The sequence below is a fragment of the Talpa occidentalis genome, unplaced genomic scaffold (assembly GCF_014898055.3).
Source record: "Talpa occidentalis isolate TD23 unplaced genomic scaffold, MPIMG_talOcc4v2.1 talOcc4.10, whole genome shotgun sequence".
NCBI classification, from domain to species: Eukaryota; Metazoa; Chordata; class Mammalia; order Eulipotyphla; family Talpidae; genus Talpa; species Talpa occidentalis.
The window spans coordinates 85,740,464-85,767,384 of NW_023600993.1; the positions used below are offsets into that span (position 1 = coordinate 85,740,464).

At 41.5% G+C, this 26,921-nt stretch overlaps 1 protein-coding gene and 1 pseudogene across 9 annotated transcripts in view; one reads left to right on the forward strand and one right to left on the reverse strand.

Annotated features, from left to right (window-relative positions):
* The first annotated feature begins 9,106 nt into the window (after positions 1-9,106).
* Positions 9,107-26,921, forward strand: part of NCOA6 (nuclear receptor coactivator 6) — a 79,523-nt gene continuing 61,708 nt past the window's right edge. For 6 of the 9 annotated variants that reach the window (XM_037496530.2, XM_054696956.1, XM_054696944.1 and 3 more), the window contains exon 1: positions 9,853-10,903. The gene's annotated coding sequence lies outside the window, so the exon portion shown is untranslated. Of the gene's footprint in view, positions 9,277-9,852; positions 10,904-26,921 lie in introns of those variants that run through there. The other 3 variants (XM_054696940.1, XM_037496521.2, XM_054696961.1) reach the window with 3 other exon arrangements.
* Positions 16,333-17,139, reverse strand: LOC119237656 (60S ribosomal protein L6-like; annotated as a pseudogene).

Here is a 26,921-nt window from a genome sequence, read left to right on the forward strand (position 1 = left end):
GTGTTAGCAAGGCTGTGGAGACCCTGGAACCCTCATACATTGCTAGTGGGAATGTAAAATAGTACAACCATGTTGGAAAACAATTTGGTATTTCTTTAACAAGATAAACATAGAATTAACCTATTCTCCAGCAATTTTACTCCTAGTTATATACTCCAAAGAACTGAAACAGCAATTCAAACTATTCAAGTAAGTGTTCATAGCAGCACTGCTCACAAAAGCTAAAATGAAAACAACCTAAACGTGTGGGCTAGAGGGGAGAAGGGGAAGAGGGGGCTGGAAGGAGGGCAATATCTAAAGAGGACAAGGAGGGGCAATATCTAAAATTGCCCCATCTGTGACTACACCAAAAACCACTGAATTGTGTGCTTTAAATAAGTGAATTGGGGCCTCCCAGGTGGCACACGGGTTAGAAACAGCGCTATCAAGCTATTGCCAGTCACTGCAGCACGAGTTCAATCCCTGGCTGGGCAGGGAACAACCCACATGGCGCAGCAGACCTCCCCTGCCTTGCCCGCTGCTCCTCTCAGCAGTGTATTTCAGTCAACCTGCCTGTTCTGTTCCCCACTCTGACTCTGGTGAATCCTTTCAACCCCCTTACCCACATCACTGGCCTGCACTCCAGTTCATCTATGCATAAATAAATCTTTGGGGGAAAAAAAAGAACATTCATAGTAATACTATAAAAATAGGTCTAAAGCATAGTAGTCATCAGCAGTATCTTAATAGCAGATATATTCAAATTGATGTATTAAAATAATGAAATGTTATACAGCAATGAAAAGAAATAAGCTACAAAAATATGAAACAATATAGATTAAAAACATAAAATTGAGCAAAAAAAATCCAACTCAAGATTACATTCTATGTGAGTCCATTTATATAAAGTTTAATACCAGGGGGCCTCCCTAGTGGCCTACTGGTTAAGTCTCAGTGCTACCATGGAGATGACCCTCCCATGGCAAAGAGGCCTGAGTTCGATCCCTGGCCAGGGAGCTGACCCACAAGACACATCAGACCTTTCCTGTCTCGTCCACTGGTCCCCTCAGCAGTGTATTTCAGTCAATTCAACTGTTCTGTTCCCCACTCTGTCTCTGGTGAATCCTTTCACCCCCTGCACCTCTGGCCTACACCCCAGTTCTTCTACCCAAAAATAAGTAAAATAAAAATCTTATAATAAAGGAATAATTCTTCAAAGAAAAAAGTTTAATACCAGGAAAATCTAATCTATGCAGTTAAATAAGTCAAGATACTGTTTACCCTCAGAAGTGGGTAATACTGGAGGTCTTTGTGGGGCTTATACTGTTCTTTTTTTTCATATGGGTATTGGTTCGACACATGCATTCATTTGTGAAATTCATCAGACTTTACACTTATAATTTGTGTATTTTTACATCTTTATGTCATGCTCTAAATAAAATACTGAAATTTCAGATTTTTGTTAAAAACAGGGTTTTAAGTTCTAAGAATACGTCCCCCTTTTCTGTGACTTCTTGATAAGTTTTCCATTTTTTTCCCATTGTGTAGTATCACTCTATTGTTATTTTTCAATCTTTTCCCCCTAAAAGCAAGCTATTGCTTGCCCATATTAAGCCTTTATACAAAGTACTTTATTACGTATTCTCTGAAAATTGGGATTTTTTCTTTTTTAAACAGCGCACTTTACTGCCATCTAATGGTACATTACTGTAGTACATTTATAAATTACATTGTCTACCAGTAAATGTTGCCCACTTAGATGTGATGTTCTCCTGCAAAGCACAACTTGCCCAGCTAAATGTGGTAAACTTGTCACTTGTGGTAAACTTATCGTAAACTTGCCACTATTATAATGAACCTCATAGACAGTAAAATGTTGATGTTCTCTATGTGGTTTTATCATTTATTTATTTATTTATTTTTACTGATTTATTTATGCATAGAAGCACTGGTGTTTAGGCCAGAGGTGCATGGGTGGGGGGAGTTAGAGGATTCACCAGAGACAGAATGGGGAGCAGAACAGGCAGATCTACTGAAATACACTTCTAAGGAGAGCAGTCGGCAAGACAGGAGAGGTCTGTTGCACCATATGTGGGTTGTCTCCCTGGCAGGGGATAGAACTCAGGCTGCAGCTGCAATAGCGTGATAGCACTGAATCTTAACACCCGTGCCACCAGGGAGGCCCTATTTTATTTTATTTATTTATTTAATATTTATTTTTATTTATTTATGCATACAAGAACTGGGGTGTAGGCCAGTGGTACAGAGGTGGAGGGAGGTGAGAGGATCCACCAGAGAGAGTGGGGAGCAGAACAGACAGATCGTATTTCAGTCAATCTGCCTGTTTTGCTCCCCACTCTGAAATACTCTGCTGAGGGTATCAGCGGGCGAGACAGGAGAAGTTTGCTGCACCATGTGTGTTAGCTCCCTGGCAGGGGATCGAACTCATGCTGCAGTGACTGGCAGTAACTTGATAGCGCTGAGACTTTAACCCCTGTGCCACCAGGGAGGCCCCCTGTTTTATTTTTTTAAGTTTCTTTTATTTTCCCTGTTTGATGTTGTTATCAAAGACATGATTAAATATTCACTGATTAAATATTCGTGATTAAATATTCATCAATCTTATCACTGTAAATCCATTTGGACATACATGAAAGCAAAAGTTCAGTAAATGTTAATGAAATTGTTCATATCAAAGAAAAATTGTTTTACTTTTTCTTTTCCCAACTCCAGAACACTCCTGGATGGTTTAGACTGCTTTTCTTGTTCAGAACAGTCTGTGAAACAGTCTGATAATTTCTTCAGAGGTCTCTTAAGTCTGCTGCTTGTTGAGGTCATCAGAAGTACTAGCTCTCTTTTAAACATGGTGTATCTACTAATTCTTTTAATCCCTGAATCATCCGTAAGATGCCCTTTTATCTGCAATTCACAGAGGAGGCAACTGAAGCACAAAAATAGTTAAGTCATGTTACAAGTAGTGATATTGCCAAAGTAGTTTCTTTGGGGAGTTTATAGTCCATTGGGGGACACCAATTTACATGAGAATTTAAAAAACAAACAAAAGTGAAAATACTTAGGGCCATGTTCAAATCATTTTCTTCATTGGTCCCAGTTTCCTCATCTGTATAACAAGGACTCATCCGAGTCACAAAGTTAGTAAATCACAGAGCTAGAATCAGAGCTTGGATTTTTTTTTTTAAGATTTATTTATTTATTATTTATACAAGCACTGGGTATAGTCAGAAGCGCAGGAGGGTGAGAGAATTCACCGAGCAAGGGCGGGGAGCAGAGCAGGCAGAAGGACCAAAGTACACTGCTGAGGGGAGCAGCGGGCGGCAGGAGAGGTCTGTGCACCATGTGGGACCCTCCTTGGTGGCCGGGGAGCAGCCGGGGATCGAACCGGCGCTGCAGAGGCTGCAGGCAGCTTTGCAACCCAGCACTCAACCGCTGCACCACCGGGGAGGCCCAGAGCTTGGATATTTTGGCTTCAGAACCCAAACCTTAATTACTGTGCTATACTTAGTGCCAGTTCATGATGTTTCATTCCTTTGCTGCCTTCCTGTGGATAAAAAATATGTGTTACCTAAGCTTCTGCGATTTTCACCTACAGATGTGTCGCTGCCCAGGTGGACCTGTGTCTCCTAGCTCCCTGCATGCTTGTTAATCCCTGGAAAACCCATGACTGTAGGTTTAAGAACGTGGATAATAATGTGGGGGAAAAAATGAAGACAGTGCTCAGATTCTGGTGGTAAAAATGCATGTAACATACATTTTCCCATTTTTTAAAAACATTTTATTTATTTATTTATTTATTTATTTATGCATACAAGAACTGGGACATAGGCCAGAGGTGCAGGGGGTGAGAGGATTCACTGGAGTCAGAGTGGGAAGGAGGACAGGCAGATCTGAGCAACACTGTTGAGAGGAGTAGCAGGCAAGACAGGAGAGGTCTACTGCGCCATGTGGGTTAGCTCCCGGGAGGAGGTGAACTCGTGCCACAGTGGCTGGTAATAGCTTGATAGAGCTGAGACTTTAACCCCTGTGCCACCAGGGAGACCCCATTTTCCCATTTTTAAGCATATAATTCTGTGGTATTAAGTATATTCACATTGTTGTGCAACTATCACTACAGACTCCAGAACTTTTCATCTATCCCAGTTGAAAATGTACCAATTAAACAGCAAGTTTCCATTCCTCCCTCCCGCCAGCCTTGGCAATCCCTATTCTATTTATGTCTCTTAAGAATTTGACTGCTCTTGCAGCATTGCTTACGATAACCAAATTATGGAAACAGCCTAAGTGCCCGACAACAGCTGAATGGATACAGAAGATGTGGTCTATATGCACAATGGAATACTACTCAGGTGAATTTATGGATCGAACTGGAGGGAATCAAGCTAAGTAAAATAACTCAGAAGGAGAAAGACAGATCCCAGATGATAAGGTAGCATAATGTATCAAGTTTCACACATAATTGGAATGTAAAGAAACAAAACAAAGGAACAGACAAAACTAAACCAAAACAAACTGTGGAGGAGCTTCCCTGGTGGTGCAAGGGGTTAAGATGCAACCTGTGAAGCTATCCACAACAGCTGCATCACAAGTTCGATCCCCAGCCAGGGAGTTACCCACACAACGCAGCAGACCTCTCCTGACTTGCCTGCTGCTCCTCTCTACAGTGTATTTCAGTCACTCTGCCTGTTTTGTTCCCCACTCTGTCTCTGGTTAATCCTCTCCCCCACCCCCAGACCTCTGGCCTGAATCCTAGTTCTTGTGCACATAAATAAATAAATCTTAAAAAAAAAAAAACTCTGGAAACAGAACTGCAGAATTGAAGCTACTAGGATAGGAAACAAAGATGGAAGAAGACCCAATAGTTTGTGGTGGAAGATTATGGGGTGCTTTGGTGGTGGGTATAGTAACACACAGATGAATAGTTGTGAACCCCTAAATCACATAGTGTTGTAAACCAATGTTACCTCAGTAAAAATGTGTCAGAAAATTAATTTTTAAACATTGTTCTAGAAAGCCCATCTAAGAGGAATCATAAAATAGTTGTCCTTTAGTGACTGACTTACTGCATTTAGCATAATGTATCAAGTTTCATCCACACTGTAGCATGCGTAAAAATTTAGTTCCTTTTAAAGACTGATTAATGGGCCTCCCGGTGGCACAGTGGTTGAGCGCTGGGTTGCGAAGCTGCCTGCAGCCTCTGCAGCGCCGGTTCAATCCCCAGCTGCTCCCCGGCCACCAGAGGAGGGTCCCACATGGCGCGCAGACCTCTCCTGCCGCCCGCTGCTCCCCTCAGCAGTGTACTTCGGTCCTTCTGCCTGCTCTGCTCCCTGCTCTGGTTCTGGTGAATTCTCTCACATTCCTGCGCTTCTGACTGTACCCAGTGCTTGTATAAATAAAAAAAAAATAAAAATAATAAAAAAAAAGACTGATTAAGATTCCATTATATGTATATGCAAATAATGGTCAATAATGCTGCTATGATCATGGTTGTATGAATATCTGTTCATGTCCCTGCTTCTGATTTTTGGGGTGAATATCCAGAACTTGAATAGCTGGATCACATGGTAATTTTATGTGTAACTTTTTGAGGAACCATAAAAATGTTTTCCATTGTTGCTGCATCATTTATACTGCCACCAACAATGATTAGGGGTTCTGATTCTTCTATATCCTCACTAACATTGAGTTTTGGTTGGTTTGTTTCATTACTACCCCTCCTAGTGGGTGTGAAGTGGTTTCATTGTGGTTTTGCTTGCATTGCCTTAATGATCAGTGATGTTGAATATATTTGGAGATGTCTGTTCAAGTCATTTGCCCAATTTTTTATTTTGTTATTTTTTTTCCAAAGATTGATTTATTTATGCATACAATAACTGGGGTACAGGCCAGAGGTGGGAGAGGTGAGAGGATTCACCAGAGACAGAGTAGGAAGTAGAACAGGCTGATTGACTGAAATACACTGCTGAGGGGATCCCCACACATGTCAGGAGAGGTCTGCGCCATGTGGGTCACCTCCCTGGTCGGGGATGGAACTCATGCTGCAGTGGCTGCAGATAGCTTTATAGTCTTAACCCCTTGCACCACCAGGGAGGGTTGATTACTAAACTATCAACCCAGAAGTTTTCCTTTTGTCCCTTTCTAGGGTACATCCCCTCCAGTAGTTACATGCTCTTTCCTTCCACCCCTCCCAGAGAGAACCTGACTTGTAGCATTATAGATCAACTTGGGGAATCTTGAACTTCTTTTGCCTTAGCCTGGAGAGCTGACAAGCCAAACAGTGACTCTTTGGATAATGATACAATTAGTGAATTACTTGATTAGGTAAACAATTTAAAGACTGAATGAAAAAACCTGTTTAGTTATTTTGTCCTGCAGAGACAAGAGTCCTGTCAGAAGCAGTATAGAGGCTGAGAGGATAACCACACACCTCCAAGTCTCATAAAAACTTCTAGACCTAAGAAAGCTGTGAAAGATTCTAGAAACTCAACAACAAAAATGCTATTTAAAATTTAAGATTCACACACATTTATTGAGCACTTCCTTTGTACCAGTTACAGTGCTGAGGAAACCACTGTAAGATGGATAAAGTGTCCCTCCATATGGAATGCACAGTCTAGTAGTGAAGACAGCGAATAAACAACCTAGTACATCCTATTGAGGACAAGTTGGAAAACCTATCAGAGAAATGGTCAGGGAAGAGGTCTTCAGGGTAGCGATGTTTAGGCTGGGATCTGAAGGCTAATGAGTAATCTAAGGGAGAAGAGCATTTCAGCTGGAGGGATCAGCATTCTGTGCAAGGATTCTGACAAGGGAGGAAGCACACTGTGAAGAAGATCGTTGTAGTTGCGGCCTAGAGAGAGGAAGGGGGCCCTGAGATTAAGTCTGGCGATGTAGAAGGGGAACAGTCCTTTATTTAGCACTTATCTCAAAAAAGTTACTATACCCACCACATACCTCCAAGTCTCATAAAAACGTCTAGACCTAAGAAAGCTGTGAAAGATTCGAGAAACTCAACAACAAAAATGCTATTTAAAATTGGGAAAATGGGGGCATGCTTATATGCTGATATGAAGTTCAAGATTCTCCAAGTTGATCTATAGTGCTACAAGTCAGTATAGTGGTTCTCTCTGGGAAGGGTGGAAGGGAAGAGCATGTATCCACTGGAGGGCACCTACCCTAGGAAGGGACGAAAGGGAAATTTCTGGGTTGATTATTTAGTAACTTTTTGGGTGGCAGTAATACAGGATCATAAATTTACTAGGTATAACCTTAAGATGTTTGCATTTTGCTGTATGAAAATTATACCTCACTTTTTATTTATTTATTTTTAAAGATTGATTGATTGATTTATATAAGCACTGGGTACAGTCAGAAGCACGGGAGGGTGAGAGAATTCACCAGAGCCAGAGCGGAGACCAGAACAGGCAGACTGACGAAGTACACTGCTGAGGGAAGCAGCAGGTCTGCATGCCATGTGGGACCATCGCCCGGTGGGCAGGGATCGGGAACCGGAGCTGCAGAGGCTGTGGGCAGCTTTACAACCCAGTGCTCAACTGCTGCGCCACCAGGCAGCCCCACTTCACTTTTTAAAAGTTAAAAGAAAAGATTAAAAAATTTCCTCCAGGTGTTTTGTAAATCTTTTCCATGGTAGTTTCATAGGCTCAAAGGGTTGAACTCCCTCCTTGTGCCCAAATACATTATCTCTATTTTTCTTGCCTTTGGGGCCCAGTCCTTAGCACAGAGCCCAAGATTCACACACATTTATTGAGCACTTCCTTTGTACCAGTTACAGTGCTGAGGAAACCACCGTAAGATGGATAAAGTGTCCCTCCATATGGAATGCACAGTCTAGTAGTGAAGACAGCGAATAAACAACCTAGTACATCCTATTGAGGACAAGTTGGAAAACCTATCAGAGAAATGGTCAGGGAAGAGGTCTTCAGAGTAGCGATATTTAGGCTGGGATCTGAAGGCTAATGAGTAACCTAAGGGAGGAGAGCATTTCAGCTGGAGGGATCAGCATTCTGTGCAAGGATTCTGACAAGGGAGGAAGCACACTGTGAAGAAGGTCGTTGTAGCTGCGGCTTAGAGAGAGGAAGGGGGCCCTGAGATTAAGTCTGGCGATGTAGAAGGGGAACAGTCCTTTATTTAGCACTTATCTCAAGATCAAATAATTTTTAACAGGGGAGGGACATGATCAGATTTCTGACTTAGAAATATTAGCCTGATAGCAGAATGAAGAATAGATTGGAGGGGAACCAGGAAGGATGTGGAAAAGTCAGGGATGCCTACTGCACTAGTCCAGACAAACTGTGCTCAATAAATATTTGTGCAATCAGAGCACTCCAGACTCCTTTTCTTAAATGTATGACCAATATGCCTGAGCTATGCAGTTTACAATGTACCTACTAATCTTCTCTCTTCTGTGATGCTCTTAAACAGTCTCTTAAGTACCATTTACAAATGAGAAAGCTAAAATTCAGAGGCAAAAAAAAAAAGAAAAAAGAAAAAAATCATAGTTATCAAGAGTGAAAGGTGGAGCTGAATCCAGGTTTGTATGATACACATCAAGCCCAGTGCTAAGGAGAATGGCCTCCTTAGATTTGAGCAGAGGGAAGGGGTCATATGCAAGAATTATTACTGAACTTGCTGTGGTGATGATGGTGATGGGGGAAAGTAGAGAAGGACTTATTGGCAAATTTAAAAGGCTGTTGTCTTCATCACCATTGAAATCATGAGACACTAAGTGTCAGGCACTGTACTGAGTGCTGCCCGTACCTTGCCTCACTCCCTCTTTGCAAGCGCTACTATTATCCCCATATTTCAAATGCATAAACTGAAACTTAAAGAGTATCCTGCCCAAGGACACACCCAAAGGGACGCCTACAGAGTTGGACCACGGTTTCACGGAGCGAGTAGGAGCACAGAGCCTTTGGATCCGGGTTCTGAGCGCTCTTGCACCCTAGCGAGGCGCGCGCTCCGCCTCGCGCTCCCGGGGACGTTTGGTCACGTGACCAAGCCCCGCCCCCATCCCGCCCCGCCCCCTCCGCGCTCCCTCCTTCTCTCCCTCCCTCCCCCTCCCTCCCCGGCCCGGTCCGGCCCATCCCCCTCCCCACCGGCTCCCACAGGCCCTGCCGGGTCGGGCTGCGGGCAGCCGGGCGCCGACGGCCGGAAAGACGGGCGCAAGCAGGGACGGACAGAGGGACACACGGAGGGCCGCGGGCACGCACGGCCCGGGCCGGTGTTCCGGGGCCCGCCCGGGAGGGCTGGGGCCGCGCTCAGGTGAGGTGACGGCGACGCGGGCCCGTAAGGGGTGGGCCGGCCTGGCGTCCGAGGTCCTGGCCCGGCCAGCTCCAGGGGAAGCAGGCGCCGCCCGGGCCCGGCGCGGGAAAATGGCGCCGGCCGACCGTGGAGCACGGCCTTAGTGCTGGCCCGGCCCGGAGCCGCCCCGCCCGCCTGCCGCGCTCGTGTCCCCGTCGCCATGTTGGGGAGCGGGCCCCGTGACTGCGGGCGGGGCGCTGGAGGGAGCGGGGGCCGGCTGGGGTTGGGGAGGGTGCGGGTCGCGGGGTCTGGGGAGCTCAGGGAGTGCCTGGCCGGCAGGGGTCTGCTCGGGGTGGCGCTCTTGGACCCCAGGAGCTGGAGGGAACCGGACGGGGGGTCGTTGCCAGGGTCGCCGTGAAGGGACACTGGATCCAAACGGAACCCGGGTAGGGGTCCGTGGGGCGGAGGCGGGGGGGCAGCACCTGGTGTCGGCTTAGGTAATGGGAGTTATTCAGGACCCCAGGGTAGGTAGGATCCGAAGGGCGTGGGGGGCCGAGCTCTGGCTGTCAGGGCCCGGGACAGTTCTTTGAGGCTGTCGAGTGGGAAGGGGGTTCATCAGAAACGCTGGCGCTTTGGATACAGATGCCAGTGTCAGATGGGGGCAGCCCTCGAAGTCTGGGGACTGAATTGCAAGTCCGTAGAACTCCCAAAGGACTGAAGACTTATTTGCCTCCGGGATTCTCCACTCCCTATTCGGGAGAGCGATAGGGAAAAAGAAAGGCTCTCATGAGGAAGAGAAGGACTGAGGTTTAGATGCAAGAGGTCGTTGGCCAAAGGGGTGCAGAGAATGGAACTGGTTGGCAAGAATAGAGAGCTTCTATCAACTTAGGGAGTTTGTGTGTGTCTTTAAAAGGAGGGACCGGGCTGTTTGTGGGCGGTGACCCAAGGTGTCTTCCCAGGAAGGGGACTGCCCACTGTTTTAAGGCCCGGGTCACCTGGGGAGGTCGTCAGGAAGGCTTTATAGAAGCCACTGAGAATGAAGGAATGAACGTAAAAACTGTAAGGGCCTACGGATGAAGTAACAATTTCAGATCATGTAGTGATTTTAGTTGAGACCTAAGTGAAGTAGACTTCTCTTACAAGTAGATCTTACAAGTTAGCGAAAGTGGGATACTGAAACTCAGTATCTGCTCCCTCTTCAACACATTGTCTTAGAGGAGTTTACTATGGGTGGGGGGAAGGTGTTAAGAAGTCAAGCAAGGCAGCATAGATCAAAGAATTATTAAGTTATGGGGGGGAGGATACAAAATATATAGGTAACCAGCTACTGGATATTTTCTAATCCACCACCATTTGTGCAAAGAGATTATCTTCAGCACTCTTTTGACGTCTGTCTTTCTAGAGTTTTAAGAGCTGTTCCTTCACTTCTAGGTACTTACAGCAAAGAAACAAAAAGCCTTCAAAGACAAGTGAACGATGGGAGAGACCCAGTGTCTTGCTCATGATCAAATTTTAATTGAAGTTTGATTATGGTAGAAAAAGTTCAAAGTTCGCATGGACTATGGAAGAGGTCTGAGGGAAACTATGCAAATCAGTCATGATATAATATTTCCCGGACTCACATAATCAAAAGACTTTCAACAAAAAGGTTGTTAGGATATTCATAGCAATAAGATTTTCAGTACTACCTGTATATATAACAACACAATTCATTTGTTCTGGGTCTTTCTAATGCAGAAGACCTAACATTGACTGTGCCATGCAACCCTTTAGCATCTGTTGAAGCTTATGGATCCCTTTCAGAATATTTTTAGTTGCATAAAACAAAATATTTTTGATTACAAAGAGAACCGCTTATATTGGAATACAGTTACCAAATATACAAATTGTGTTATAGTAATATGGATATACTTCTCTATCAGCATGTTTAGATTTAGTGATGAGTCTGATAATTCTCATTTTAAAGACATGATTGAGCATAACATTTTAAATAGGTATAAGACTATATAGTATGATATAAAGATACCCGTGATTACTATACTGAAACAGTTATAAATACTGCTAAACTGGAATGGTTTGTTGCTTACATTCATGTATGAAGAAAATGGTAACTTTCTTCAAAAACTTTTCTTCAGATGGTAACTTAGAAGTTATTGAAACCCCTGAATTCTATTTCTCTGAACGCTCATTTATAAACACCAGGTTAATAAACCCTGCTCCTGTCACCAAGCTGGTCTTCTATTCAACAGACATTTACTCTTCTGTGAGACATCCAGTGCATGCTAAGCATTATGCAGGGCTCTGGGATTGACAGTTCTTTAAGGCAGAATCTTTTCACTTTATATATTCAGTTCCATGAGAGACGTTTACTTGTAGCAATGATAGTTCAGGATGGTAAATGCCAAAGGACAGTTGTCACAGATTGTAAGGGCACAGAAGTGGGTATGTCTGCTCTAGGAAACAGGGAAAGTTTTGTGAAGGGGCGACATTTGAGATGTGTCCTGAAAGGTTGGGGAGTTTGCCAGATGGAGAGCTGAAAAATAGAACTTTCCATGTAAAGGTGTGCATTTTCAGGAAATGTAATTAAATGTGGCTAGAGCATAGCATAGCATATATGTGTATGAAAGTGATCAGAGATGAGACTGGGAAGGGTGCTTGGAACTTGGTTGTGAAGGACCTTACTAGGGCGTTTGGGGTTTTCGAGATGGGAAGAGCATGGTGAAGTTTAATTTCAAGGAGATAAATAATGTTCTTTGGAAGGAGGGTGTACTGGAGAGCAGAGAAGAAATGAGGGCCTGAAAATAAGGCAGAGGCTGTGAGCATTGAACAGTTAGAATTTTCAGGTATTGGCAATGACATTGTGAGTGGTGAGAGAGAAATGGAATTTTTAAGATTTCTAGTTTGGGTTGATGATTGTCAAAGAGGGTGAGAGGAAAGTGAGATGAAAATTGTCACATAATAAGGGAGAAGATGTTTTTGGTAAAGTAATCGATTTTTGGAAACCATTGCAAAGATGTCAGGTGTGGTATAGTTTTTGCTTAAGGTGTGTCTGCAGACATAAAAGCCAGGGAGAGACTAAGAAATTATATTCCTAGAATGTAGGATTATTCTATTTAGGTCAGGGGTGGGCAAACTATGGCCCATAGAGCAAAATTGGCCCACCACCTGTTGTGTTACTGTAACTTAGGCACTTTCATTTACATTTCCGTCTTTGGCTGCTTTTATCACGACCAGTGGCAGAGTTAAGTAGCTCTGACAGACTATAGTATATATCTCACAAAACTGAAAATATGTACTGTCTGGCCCTTTATAAAGATGTTTGCCAACCTCTGATTCCTGATTGATGGAGAATAACGATCTTGACTCTGACCTTATGGCTATGTCCCCCATGCTTTGTTTACCTGCAGCATGACACATACCCCTGAATATTTTATATTGGTCAGTGATGCCAGCATATACTGTTCTGGGGTCTGTGTGGCAGCTATAGTTGTACTAGGTTTTCATAGCTTATACCATACTGGGGCTTTTCAAAGATTTCTTTATGCATTCTGATTATTAGTCCTTTGTTTGTTATATGTATTACAGATGTCATTTCCCGGTTTATCTTTTAATCTCTTAAAGTTGTCTTTTGGAAAAAAAAAGTCTGAATTTTGGCAAAATCAAGTTTATTATTGTTTTTCTTCCCTAAGATTTTGAAATTATTTGTTATCTTCTTGAATCTCTTCTATTTTGCCTTTGATATTTAGATTTCTCTAATTCTTCTGGAATTGACTTTTATGTGTGGTATGTCTAGTTAATTTTTTCCCTATGTATAATTGTCCCAACATCATTTATTAAATGGCTCTTGTTTTCAAATAGTGAGTTCTTTTTGGTGATGTCTGTTTAATTACAACTCTTCTTTTTGCTAAATATGACCTTGGAAAGTTATATGACCTCTTTGTACCTCAGTTTCCTCAGCTCTGAAATAAGGATTATAGTATTTATCTAATAGGATTGTTGTGGAGATAAAATAAGTTAATTCATGTAACATGTGTAGGATAGTGTGGCATACAGAAAGTGCTCAGTAACATTAGCTGTTATTTAGCAGTATTCATTTCTGATTCCCATACGGAATACAGAATATAGAGGCTTCATATACTCAATGCAGTTGTAGAATGATTTGGTTTCAGGTCAAAAGAGAATGGCTGTGGGCCTCCCTGGGGGCACAGCGTTTGAGCGCTGGGTTGGGAAGCTGCCCGCAGCATCTGCACCGCTGGTTCCATCCCTGGCTGCTCCCCGGCCACTGGAGGAGGGTCCCACAGACCTCTCCTGCCGCCCGCTGCTCCCCTCAGCAGTGTACTTTTTGGTCCTTCTGCCTGCTCTGCTCCCCGCTCTGGCTCTGGTGAATATTCTCTCCCTCCCGCGCTTCTGACTGTACCCAGTGCTTGTATAAATAAATAAATAAACAAATCTTTAAAAAAAAAAAAGAATGGTTGTGCTAAGTGTTACAGGAGTTGCTTCCAAGTTGTTGCTGAATTATGTCTGCTCCCTTTGACTGATGACTGGCATGGAATTCCTCCAACCCCATCACTGCCTATACAGAGAACTTCTCTTAGAGAGGAGGCAAACCACAACCTGTGATTTGACCTGCAGACTTATTTTCTTTGGTTCACTCAAAATATTATTAATATCTGAAAAATTTACACAATTTCTGACTTATCTTGAAACTTGGAAAATCTGTAAGATCAGGCCCTTATTCTCTCATAGCAATACAGTAAAAGCTGGTGGGATATGTATTTCCTATTTCTCTGTAGTCCCTATTACTCTTTTGTTTTGCTCATTTATTTTTATTACCCTGTATGCATTTGATTTTCTGGTTCTTACTTTACTGAGGTTTTAAATATTTTCTCTCCTAAACCAATAAATGACATATTGCGATAGGTCAAGATAATAGATGAGTTTGTGGGAAAATAAAAACTAAACTCTTATTTTTAAGGCTGTGTCATATTTAATCATAATGAATAAAATTATAATTGAATGAAAAAAGAAGATGAAATTTATGCAGTTCACCAAATATTTAGGCATCTGTGTGCTCCAACATTAGATATTACCACATTGGTGGGCCTCCCCGGTGGCGCAGCAGTTGAGCGCTGGGTTGTGAAGCTGCCTGCAGCCTCTGCAGCACCGGTTCGATCCCTGGCCACGGGTGAGAGTCCCACCTGGTGCGCAGACCTCTCCTGCCACCCGCTGCTACCCTCAGCAGTGTACTTCATCAGTCTGCCTGCTCTGCTCTCTGCTCTGATTCTCGTGAATTCTCTCACCCTCCCGCGCTTCTCACTGTACCCAGTGCTTGTATAAATAAATAAATCTTTTTAAAAAAAAAGAAAAGAAAAGAAATTACCACATTGATGATAGAAAAGAAGACTGGCTGGGGCACAGGCCAGAGATGTAGGGGAGTGGGAGTGGAGGAGGATCCACCAGAGACAGAGCGGGGAACAGAACAGGCAGATGGACTGAAATATGCTGCTGAGGGAGCAGCAGGCGAGACAGGAGAGGCCTGCCTCGCCATGTAGGTTTCTCCCTGGTGGGCCGGGGATTGAACTCAAGCTGCAGAGGCTATGGATTGCTTCACCATGTGGTGCTTAACCCCTTGTGCCACTAGGGAGGCCCCGTAGATCTACTTTCTAAAGAGAGCAGTTATTTGGATGAGAGAGAAGAAATACAGGAATTCATTCATTTGTCAAACATTTATTGAGTCCTGTTGCATACATCGGTGCATTTTGCAGGATTCAAAGATGAATCTTGCCAGGTTTTAAGTGGCCTTTGGGGTGTATTTAATGTTTAATGGAGCTAGGATATCAGCAAATGGTACCTGAAAGAGGTGGCCTTTGAGCGAGACTGCCAAGAGTGGTTAGGATCTTACTACTTGGAGATAAGACTATTTTTCGGGCTGAGTGAAAGTATGAGTGTAGCATGATGGGTGTTTAAGAAAAGTAAAGAGTCTCACTTGGCTGGAGAACAGGATTATTCCAGGGCTGTCATTAGAGTTAAGGCTGGAAATGGAGAGTGAACAATAACGTAAATAATAATAGTAGTAGCTTACATTTTTTGCATGCATACTGTTTGGTAGACAATGTGCTAGATAATTTTATAAGTAGTACTTCATTTAATTTTCAAAACAACCCCTATGAGGTAACCATTATTTTTTTAAATCCCTTTTCATACATAAACAAAAAGGAATAGAGCTAACACTTGATGGAGAAAGAATTAGAGTATAGGAAGTCTAATTCCAAAACCAGTGTTCTAAGAGTCACACACACAAAAAGGAAAATTTCCAGGCAGCTGTAGATGTGAGGCATAGAGCAGGTGGGACGAGGGGGAGAAGGATCAAAACCGGAGGGAAGAGCACAAGGGACCATGGTGAGGGTTCATCTGTGATGTGGTGGTAGATTTACTAGGACTACACCTGAGGGGAGAAATCAAATACTGTACAAAAAATGAACAAGGATGTAAGAAAATTAAAGTTTAATTAAAAAAAAAAAGCCTGTGTTCTTAGTCTCTGCATACTATATACCACCTAATCATGAATGACTTTTCACTTCCAGTTTGGGAAATTTAGACTTGATTAACAAAATAATGGGGACTCATCAAAAGTTTTTAGCTACCTGGTGACAAAATGAAAGCTGCACACTAGGAAAGTAAGCATGGTTGTGAAGTATAGGACAACATGGGAAGAAAGGAGAGATATGGAGCTCATTTGCTTTCTTTCTCCTTACTAGATTGGGTGCTTCTTGAGGGCTGATCTGTGTCTGTTGCCTCTCCCTCCCTCCCTCAAATCCCAACCTATTGTGTTGTCTGACACATTAATTTATTTTCAAAATTTAAACTTTTTATACCTCACCTTATTGTAAAAAGGACTCAAGGTGGCTGCCTAGATGCTCAATAAACATTTGATAAATTAATAAATGAGTAGTAGTATATGTGTGTACACAAATGACTTTGTTGGAGGGAGTGACACAGCCCTAGAATTTGTTAAGCTACATTTTATTTCATTTTTTAATTAAAATGGATTACTTTATTAGATTCTTTGTAGGAAATTTAGAACATCAATTTGTGAGGGTAAATTCCCCAGAGCAGAGATAGCCCTGGAGTAGAGACACAGCTTTGATTTTTGGTGGAATTTGTGGTCCACAGCTTTCTAATCAACCTTGTGCTACTCTGTAATCTCCTATTTCTCCTCTGTGCTGAAGATTTCACCTCCTCATGTCAGCGCTTACGAAGTGGCTTCCTGAAGTAAACGTCAGTGAGATTTTGGGGATTGTCATACCTCTGATACCAATTTTGGTGGAGATGGCAATGACAAATTTCTGGTGTGTCCTACTCAGGCGAACTTAGTCGAGGGCCAGAGGTTCATTCACAAGAAGCAAGCTAGTGCCTAGCTGCTTCAGAGAAACCAGCCTCTTCCTTCTGTTAGAATGATCAGAAGGGTGCCAGGACTGATGCTGCCTTGCAGTTTCCTCACATGCCAACTGGAGGGTTTTTTTTTTTTTGCTGTGGCTCAACAGCTTTCAAGGTATATTTTCAGTAGGATAATATCTAGGTATTTTGCAAAGTTTAACTACTTGGGTACTGCCATTCTTGTCACCACCAACTGGTTTTGTCACAGTGGTAAGAACCTTCTTTTTTTTTTTCAATCCTGGATTTAGCTGCTGAGTATTTCCCCTTATACATGGCCTTTCTGGAATACTTGGCAGATCTGGAATATCTGCCAGTTCCTCTCACTGGGATTGGGTTTCCACTGCAATGGGGCTTCCTCTTCTTAGGAATCTTGACTTTGGCCTTCTTAACCTTGCCACCAGCATCAACCTTCTTAACTTCAGGTTTCTTCTCTTTAGTAGCCACCATCTTGCAATGTGGAATGAGAACTAAGGCTCCCGATAAGCTGCATTTTACATACAAACCCTAAAAAGCCAGAATCACATCTTCTACAATACGTGAAGGAAGAATTTTTTATTTTATGTCAATTAGGATATTAATGACATAGTATTAACTATTTCAGTTAAAAAACTGAACTCCTGGTAACAGAGTAGAATGGTAATAGCCAGGGCGTAGGGAGTGGGGGAAATGTTCGTAAAAAGGGTATAAACGTCCATTTATAGTATGAAAAAATTCTGACAATGTAATATACAGCAGGGTGACTAAAGTTAACAATACTGTACTACACACTTGGAAGTTGTTATGATTTTTTTTAATAGAGGCATGTTTTATTTGTTTGTTTTGTTTATACAAGCACTGGGTACAGTCAGAAGCGCGGGAGGGTGGGAGAATTCACCAGAGCCAGAGCGGGGAGCAGAGCAGGCAGAAGGACCGAAGTACACTGCTGAGGGGAGGTCTGTCTGCACGCCATGTGGGACTCTCCTCCGGTGGCTGGGGAGCAGCCGGGGATCGAACTGGCGCTGCAGAGGCCGCGGGCAGCATCGCAACCCAGCGCTCAATCGCTGCGCCACCAGGGAGGCCCTAAATAATAGATTTATTAAATAGACATTTTTTCCCCATTATGGATACTATCAACAGCATATGCATATATATACATGCACATATCTATAGGAAACATGTCTCAATAACTAGCGTAAGTAAATTCAAAATGACTAGTGTAAGTAAGTAAAATAAGAAATAGTTACTGTAGGCTGTGTTCAATTCTTCGGTATATATGAATATGGCTCACTCAGGAGAGAAATCTGATTATGATAGTATATGTTGAGGGATGTGTACAGTTGATGACATTCATCTGGGGAAGGGATAGGAACATAAATGAAAAGGAGGGGGAATGTAAATATTTTAAAATGAGACAGTAAATGCTATGAGAATTCATAAGAGAGATACCATTTCCACTGGGACAGTCAAGGAAGACTTCATGGAAAAGGTGGTATATTATTTTTCAAGGGTTGCAGTAACAAATTACCATAAATTGGTGACTTAACACAACAAAAAAATTTATTCTTACAGTTCTTAGGCTAGAAACTGAATTTACGGTGGCAGTAGAGTTATGTCTTCTCTAAGATTTTGGGTACAATTCATCCTTCCTTCTTCATAGTGTCCATCAATTCTTGGTATTTCTTAGTTTGCAGCTGAATTCCTCCTAATCTCTCTGTTGTCACATGACATTGTCCACACTGTGTCTGTCTAAATTTCCCTCTTCTTAAAACTATGTCATTCATGTTGGATTAAGGACCTATCCTACTCCAGTGTGACCACATCTTAACTAATTACATCAGCAGTGACCCATTTCCTAAAAAGTCACATTCTGTAGTACTGGGGGTTGGGACTTTAATGTATCTTTTTGGGGGACCCAATCAACCCATAATAGTTGGCATGATACAGAGATAATACAGAGGTTTTTTTTTTTTTTTTTTTTTTTTTTTTTTTAGAGGCATGTTTTATTTTATTTATTTGTTTGTTTGTTTGTTTGTTTTGTTTATACATGCACTGGGTACAGTCAGAAGCACGGGAGGGTGAGAGAATTCACCAGAGCCAGAGCGGGGAGCAGAGCAGGCAGAAGGACCGAAGTACACTGCTGAGGGGAGCAGCGGGCCGCAGGAGAGGTCTGCGCGCCATGTGGGACCCTCCTCCGGAATACAGAGGTTTTTTAATTAAAACTTACTAAATAAATGGAAAGGGGGCCTCCCTGCTGGTGCAAGGGGTTAAAGCACCGCACTATGAAGCAATCTACAACCTCAGCAGCATGAGTTCCATCCCTAGCTGGCCAGGGAGCAACCCACATGGCGAGGCAGACCTCTCCTATCTTGTCCGCTGCTCCCCTCAGCAGGGTATTTCAGTCAGTCTTCCTGTTCTGCTCCCCACTTTGTCTCTGGTGGATCCTCTCACCCACCTCCCACCCCTGCATCTCTGGCCTGTACCCCAGCTCTTGTATGCATAAATAAATCTTTTTAAAAGAAAATAAATGGAAAGATAAGATTGAAATGATTCACATTAAGGAGAGAAAAACAAAGGGATTGATGGACATGGAAAAACATAAGGAATATTTAAAATGAAAAATAATGTGAATTCTGGTTTGCTGGTGTGTTGAGTGGTAGGGAAATGAAGCCAGAGTAGTTTGTTGGTGTCCTAGATGCCGGAGCTAGGACATTTGAATGTTACTGAGTGGGTAGCTTGTGGGAGCAGAATGGCACTGAAGAATTTTGAAATGTTGGATAACTGATTCAAACTCTAGGGAAATTTCTGTGATCAGATGATCATGGACAAGTAGACACCCTAAAGGAAAGCCCAGTCTCCTTCATTTGCCTATGCCAATAACTTTTAATCAGAATAGTCAAGAAATACCCTTCATATAAACAAAAGCATTGCCACAGCAGACTTTTATTCGCATCTTGGTCAGTCATCTGTGGGTACTGAGATATATCATTGTGGGGGAGGGGGCGCTCCGCTATTGAAGCGTCTCTTTGGATTTCAGTATTAATGTTAATTTTCTTTCAAACCTTTCTTTCAAAATCACCTCTTTTCCTTCCTATTTTTTATTTTTTATTTTTTTAAAGATTTATTTATTGATTTATTTATACAAGCACTGGGTACAGTCAGAAGCGCAGGAGGGTGAGAGAATTCACCAGAGCCAGAGGGGAGAGCAGAGCAGGCAGACTGACGAAGTACACTGCTGAGGGGAGCAGCGGATGGTTGGAGAGGTCTGCAGGCCATGTGGGACCCTTGCCTGGCGGCCGGGGATCGAACCGGTGCTGAGAGGCTCAGGGCAGCTTCGTAACCCAGAGCTCAAACGCTGCGCCACCGGGGAGGCCCCTTCCTATTTTTTAACCTCTTGTTTTTTCTCTGATCCCTTTTCAGTTTTTCTGTATCTTTTTAAGACATCTAATAGAAAAAATACATGCAGTGTATGTGTGTGCACTGTCTTTTTAATGATAGTAATGTCGACTTTTTGTCCACATCAGGACTATATTCACATTGTGAATACTCATTCAGAATGTGGTCATTGGTAGTTTTCAAGTGCTTTTCCTTGTTTGTGCTTTGGCTGTTCTTGATCTATTTGCATTGTTCATATTTTCTCTAAGAGCACATGTGCCCATGAAATTTTTTTAAATGTGTTAAAATATTACAGACAAACATAAAACTTCCTAGATATATTCTATGGCTATTTGTGGCATTTGGGTGATTTCCAGTTTTTTATTTTTGGTTTGCAATTCTGAATTATACTGCCATATCTCTACATAAAATTTCCCGCCCAACTTTTACTTGTATTACCTAAAATGATTCAATTTGGTATAAGGATACCAATTTTTAACTATATTTACTTTTTAGCCAACTCTCAGATAATTCAGTTAACCGCTATTTTATATTGTATTTCATAATTTTTTCCTGCTATAATAGTGATACCTCACCGTTTCGTGGGTATAATTTTTTTAGTGTTTTATTGTGAAAATTTTCAAACATATCTAAAAAAACCCAGAAATTGTACAATGAGCACCTTATACCCACCAGCTATATTCAGCATGTTGTCATATATGTTTATAATATTATGGTAAATCTTTTGAAAATAAAAAAATCAGTATATTGTGCCTTTAATATTTTAGCATACATCTCTTAAAAATAAAGCCATTCTCTGGGGCCTCCCTCGTGGTACAAGGGGTTAAGATGCAACCTATGAAGCTGTCTGCAGCCTCTGCAGCACGAGTTTGATCCCCTGCGAGGGAGGTGACCCACATAGTGCAGCAGACCTCTCCTGTCTCACCTGCTGCTCCCCTCAGCAGTATATTTCAGTTCCTCCGCCTGTTCTGTTCCCCACTCTGTCTCTGGTGAATCCTCTCACTTTTCACACCTCTGGCCTGTACCCCAGCTCTTGTATGCATAAATAAATAAATCTTTTAAAAAAAATGCCATTCTCTTACACAATCACAATACCATTATCACATATAACAAAATTACCAGTAATTCCTTAATGCTATGTAGCATTAAGTCCCTATTTAAGTTTTCCCAGTTGTCCCCAAAATTACTTTTATAGCTGACTTGTTAGAAGTAGAATCAAAATGGGCCTCCCCGGTGGCGCAGCGGTTGAGCACTGGGTTGTGAAACTGCCCGCAACCTCTGCAGCGCCGGCTCGATCCCCGGGTGAGGGTCCCACATGGCACACAGACCTCTCCTGCCACCCGCTGCTCCCCTCAGCAGTGTACTCCGGTCCTTCTGCCTGTTCTGCTCCCTGCTCTGGCTCTGGTGAATTTTCTCACCCTCCCGCGCTTTTGACTGTACCCAGTGCTTGTATAAATAAATAAATCAATCTTTAAAAAAAAAAATAGAATCAAAATAAGACCTCTAGTGCATTCACATTTTTTTTTTTGTACTCTGTCTCTTTTAAACTGCAGTAGGGCCCATTTCTTGTTTGCTCTCTCATCTTTTTTTTCATGGCATTGATTTGTTGAGATCAGAACAGTTTTCTTGTTAAATTTTCCACATTTTGAATTTATCTGATTTTTTGGTGACATTTAAATTATTCTTTTACTGGGCCTCCCCTGATGGTGCAGGCGGTTGAGTGCAGCGCTGTGAAGCTGTCCACAGCTTCTGGAGCGCCAGTTCGATCCCGGCCAGTCCACAAGAATCCCACATGACATGGCAGACCTCTCCTGTCTCACCCGCTGCTCCCCTCAGCAGTGTATTTCATCAGTCTGTCTGTTCTGTACCCTGCTCTGTCTTCTGGTGAATCCTCTCACCATCCCGTGCATCTGGCCTATACCCCAGTTCTTGTATAAATAAATAAATAAATAAATCTTTAAAAAAAAATTTAAATAAATAAATTATTCTTTTACTCACCCTAAACTATAAGTTTTAAAGATCAGGTTAGATTATAAAGATTTCATTAGATTTTAATTAAATGTTTTGGCAAAAATACTTAGTAAATATTCTTCACATTGCATTGCTTTACAAGGCTTGTAAATGTGTGGGGGTTGTACTTGTGATGATAACTTTGACACAGGATTAAGGTTGTAACTGCCAGATTTCTCCATTGTGAAGTTAGGTTTTTTTTCCTTTTGTGACTAGCAAATACATTATATTTATCACTGATGAGCTTGCTTGAACTAATTTTTCATATCATTTGACTGTTTGGATTTGTTATATTCCTTTTACATTTATACTGTGCACTTAAAAATGTGCTCTGTGTAATAAAAAGTGGTGGTGCATTGTTATAAAAGATTAATTTCAAGTTTCCAAACATAGCTAAAATCAAATAAAATTTAACCAAGAAAAAAAGGTAAAAATTGCAAATATGTAATAGGGAACATTTTTGGGACAAGATTTTGTGATGAGTCATATTTGCTTTTATAGAAAAACATTTAAGCAGACAAACCTGAGAAACACAAAGCTCTTGAATAAAAACATTCTTTTATTTTTCTTTTTGAAATGGTGGTAAATCTTGAATTCAAAAAAGTTATTTTATATACCCACCTAAAAAGTACCCATAATTTATTTTTATTCTTATTCTCTGAGTGTTTCATTTGGCTGTCTTTTATACAGTCTTTTTCAATTTTAAATAACTTTTTTCATTTCTATTATAGAATCTTATTTCTTTTTTTAAGATTTATTTTATTTATTTATGCATACAAGGATATATGCATAACCCCAAGAACTGGGGTGTAGGCCAGAGGTGCAGGGGGTGAGATTTACCAAAGACAGAGTGGGGAGCAGAACAGGCAGATCTACTGAAATGGATTGCTAAGGGGAGCAGTGGGTGAGACAGGAGAAGTCCCCTGTGCCATGTGGTTTAGCTCCCTGACCAGTAACCACATGGACAATAGAGTGATAGTGCTGAGAGTTAACCCCTGTGCCACCAGGGAGGACCTATTTCATTTCTTTTTTATTATGGGTTGTATTGAAATAGAATTTTCCTTTCAAATCACAAAAGCCAATACAGGCTTATTGAAACAAGCCTATCTGAGGTCATAAAGAAAAAGCCAACCTCTTTTCCTCCTCTGGTCCTATCTGCCAACATACCTAAGTATCATAATCCTAGTGTGATTCGTTCATATTTTTCTCTGTGTTTAGAAATACAAATGTACATACATGCTGATTAATTTTCTTTCTTTTTTGATAAGATTGTCATGATGCCATTATTCTATACTTTTTTTTACTTTATATTTTTCCTTCTATATAATAAAACAGATGCCTAATTTATTTTTCTAGCAGTATAATATAATTCCACTTATGTAGGTTTCTCTCATGGACATTAGATTATTTTTTATTTTTTCCCTTATCACAGACAGTAGACATCCTTATACTTACAGCTTTAAGAAACGGAGCTTTTAGTAATTGAAGATAAAAATTATGAGAGATATAAAGCATGATAGTTGGGCAGAATGGATCATTTTGAGGTTACTGATTAATAATTTATAGGGGAACTCAGCCTCTACAGATGTGAAACTCTCAGGGCTCAGCCACTATGATATGAATATTCTCTTATTCATTAAATTGTCTTATTCCTACCAATAGCAAACCATGGTTGTTAACAGTGTTAAAATGTCAATTTCCTGTCCTCGACATTTTTTTCCTTTTTACTATTTTTGGGAATAATTTTTGGGAAAAGCTGAACTATAGATTTCCTGTCAATAGATTGGGAAATTATCAAACTTTAAATTAAACCTAATAGATTACAAATCAGTTGTATCTGTTCTTCTCCACTTAGTCTTTCTCTGAGAAGAACACTCAAGTCAGACTTACCTGCCGTTTTTTTTTTTTTTTTAATTTCTATTTATATATTGCTGGTCTGGCTTTCTTTAAGCTTGCAAAGATCCACCAGTTGTTCCTAAACCTGTATTTCCCACATGTAACAGAATTAATTTTTAAATGAATAACTGAACATACTTCATCTAGAAATCTTTCTGGATTATTCTCTATGAAATTGAATAGTTTTCCAGTATTTTTTTTTTTAAGATTTATTTATTTATGCAAGCACTGGGTACAGTCAGAAGCACGCAGGAGGGTGAGAGAATTCACCAGAGCCAGAGCGGAGAGTAGAACAGGCAGAGTGACGAAGTACACTGCTGAGGGGAGCAGCGTGGCAGGAGAGGTCTGCTCGCCGTGTGGGACCCTCTTCTGGTGGCCCGGGAGCAGCCGGGGATCGAACCTGCGCTGCAGAGGCCGCGGGCAGCTTCGCAACCCGGCGCTCAACCGCTGCGCCACCGGGGAGGCCCACCAGTATTTTTTTTTTTTAACAGGGTTCAGAGGTCTCTTTTTTCCCCACTACCAGTTGTCAACCCAGGGCATTTGTGTTTTCAATTTGTTTTCTGCAGTTGGTATTTATAATAAAAATTTTCAGAATATATGGTATTGAGTAAATGTTTAAAAACATACAAGGATGAAAAACAGTGTTACTTCATTAAAAATTAAAAATAAGTGAATAATAAACATTTTTTAAAGTATATTATTTGCATATTATTGGAAAGAGTAGCAAAGTGACAAGGAGAGGACTAAGCCTGTAGCTAACTATCAATATATATGTGGTCTAGGATAAACCATGTAACCCTTGTGGGTCTCTGTGGTATCAACTTAATTAGAATCTTTCAAAGGTTCTGCCGGGGACAAATGTATCCATTTTTATATTTATGAACTGAAGTGTAACACACATTATAATGAATTATGAAATGAACATACTTGTGTAACTGCTAAGAATGTATTTTGAAAAAAATCTTTCCTGGTGATTATAATATGCTTTCTTTCTTTAAAAAAACAAAACAAGGCCTCCCCAGTGGCTCAGTGGTTGAGCACTGGGTTGTGAAGCTGCCCGCAGCCTCTGCAGCGTGGGTTCAATCCCCGGTCCCTGGGCTAGGGGTCCCACATGGCGCACAGACCTCTCCTGCCGCCCGCTGCTCCCCTCAGCAGTGTACTTCGTCAGTCTGCCTGTTCTGTTCCCTGCTCTGGCTTTGGTGAATTCTCTCACCCTCCAGTGCTTCTGACTGTACCCAGTGCTTGTATAAATCAATAAATAAATCTTTAAAAAAAAAATAAAAAAACAAAACAGGGGCTTCCCTGGTGATGCAAGGGGTTAATAAGTCTCAGCACTATGAAGCAAACTACAGCCACTGCAGCATGAGTTCGATCTCCAGCCAGGCAGCTAACTCTCCTGTCTCGCCTGCTGCTCCCCTCAGCAGTGTATTTCAATCTGTTCTCCACTGTGTCTCTGGTGAATCCTCTCACCCCTTGCACCTCTGGCCTATACCCCAGTTCTTGCATGCATAAATAAATAAATCTTTAAAAAAATATATATGGGCCTCCCTGGTGGCGCAGGAGGTGGTTGAGCGCAGCGCTGTGGGCCGTCTGCAGCCTCTGCAGTGCGGGTTCCATCCCGGCTGCGATCCCCACTCACCACAGAGATATCCTGATGGTGAGGCAGACCTCTACTGTCTCGCCCGCTGCTCCTCTCAGCAGTGTATTTCAGTCAGTCTGCCTGTTCTGTTCCACGCTCTGTCTCTGGTGAATCCTTTCACCCTCCTGCACATCTGGCTTGTATCCAGGTTCTTGTATGCATGAATAAATAAATTTCTAAAAGTAAAAAAAAAAAAAAAGATAAAAGAAAAAAACCAAAAACAAAGCACAACACTGTAGATAATTGTATGTCTTTTACAGCTCTTTTTATAGTGAAATTAACAGAAACTGATAAAAAGGAGTTTCGCAAGTCACAAAATTTTACTTTGAATAGGTTTTTTTGGTTTGTTTGTTTATAGTTAGTGTTTGCTTCTGATGTTTCTCCTCTTCCTCTTTGCACTGTTTCCTTTCCTCTGTCTAGGTCCTAGATGGACCTACTGAACCTTTATCTTTTCTGAGATTGGTCAGAGAGTTCTTAAACAGCCCTGGTGATTCTATAGAATACAAATGGAATTTTGATTTATCAAAGACTTGGTTTCAATTTGAAAGAGAATTGATTTAGAAATTACTTTCTATAAAAGAAGATATTTGATCTCTAAGTCCGTTGGGTATTTTACTTTGGCAAGCTGCATTGTGGATTGGACCCAAAGTGACTGAATTAAATAAAATAAGATCTACTTAATAAAAAGGCATTTGAGTAATAATGTCTTTATCAGTTACGTTGAATATATATACTAATGGCAGAATTCTTTATTGGTACCAAGAAAAGATGGTAATATTTTGTTACTTTGTATTCAGTTTTTCCCAATTGTGTGAAAGTTATTTTATGGTGTCTTTCTTTTATTTTTTTAAAGATTTATTTATGCATAAAAGAGCTGGGGTATAGGCCAGAGGTGTGGGGGCTGAGAGGATTCACCAGCAACAGAGTGGAGAACAGAACAGGCAGATTGACTGAAATACACTGCTGAGAGGAGCAGTGGGTGAGACAGGAGAGGTCTGCTGCGCCATCTGGGTCACCTCCCTGGCAGGGGATCAAACTCTTGCTGCAGTGGCTGGCGATAGCTTGATTGCGCTGAGATTTAACCCCTGCGCCACCAGGGAGGTCCCTAGTTTCATGATTCTTAAGTGAACCTAATATAAATTCCTGAGCTTTGCTTCTATATTCTGCTTGTAGATGAGTGGTTTAAGATCTTAGAAAAAAAGATATTCTTTATAGACTTAATGAAAACCCCTTTTTAGCGTTCTCTAAAAATGTATAAGTTGACTTGATAACGTGATTTTTGCATTGACTTCTGTTGCAAAGATAGGTCACC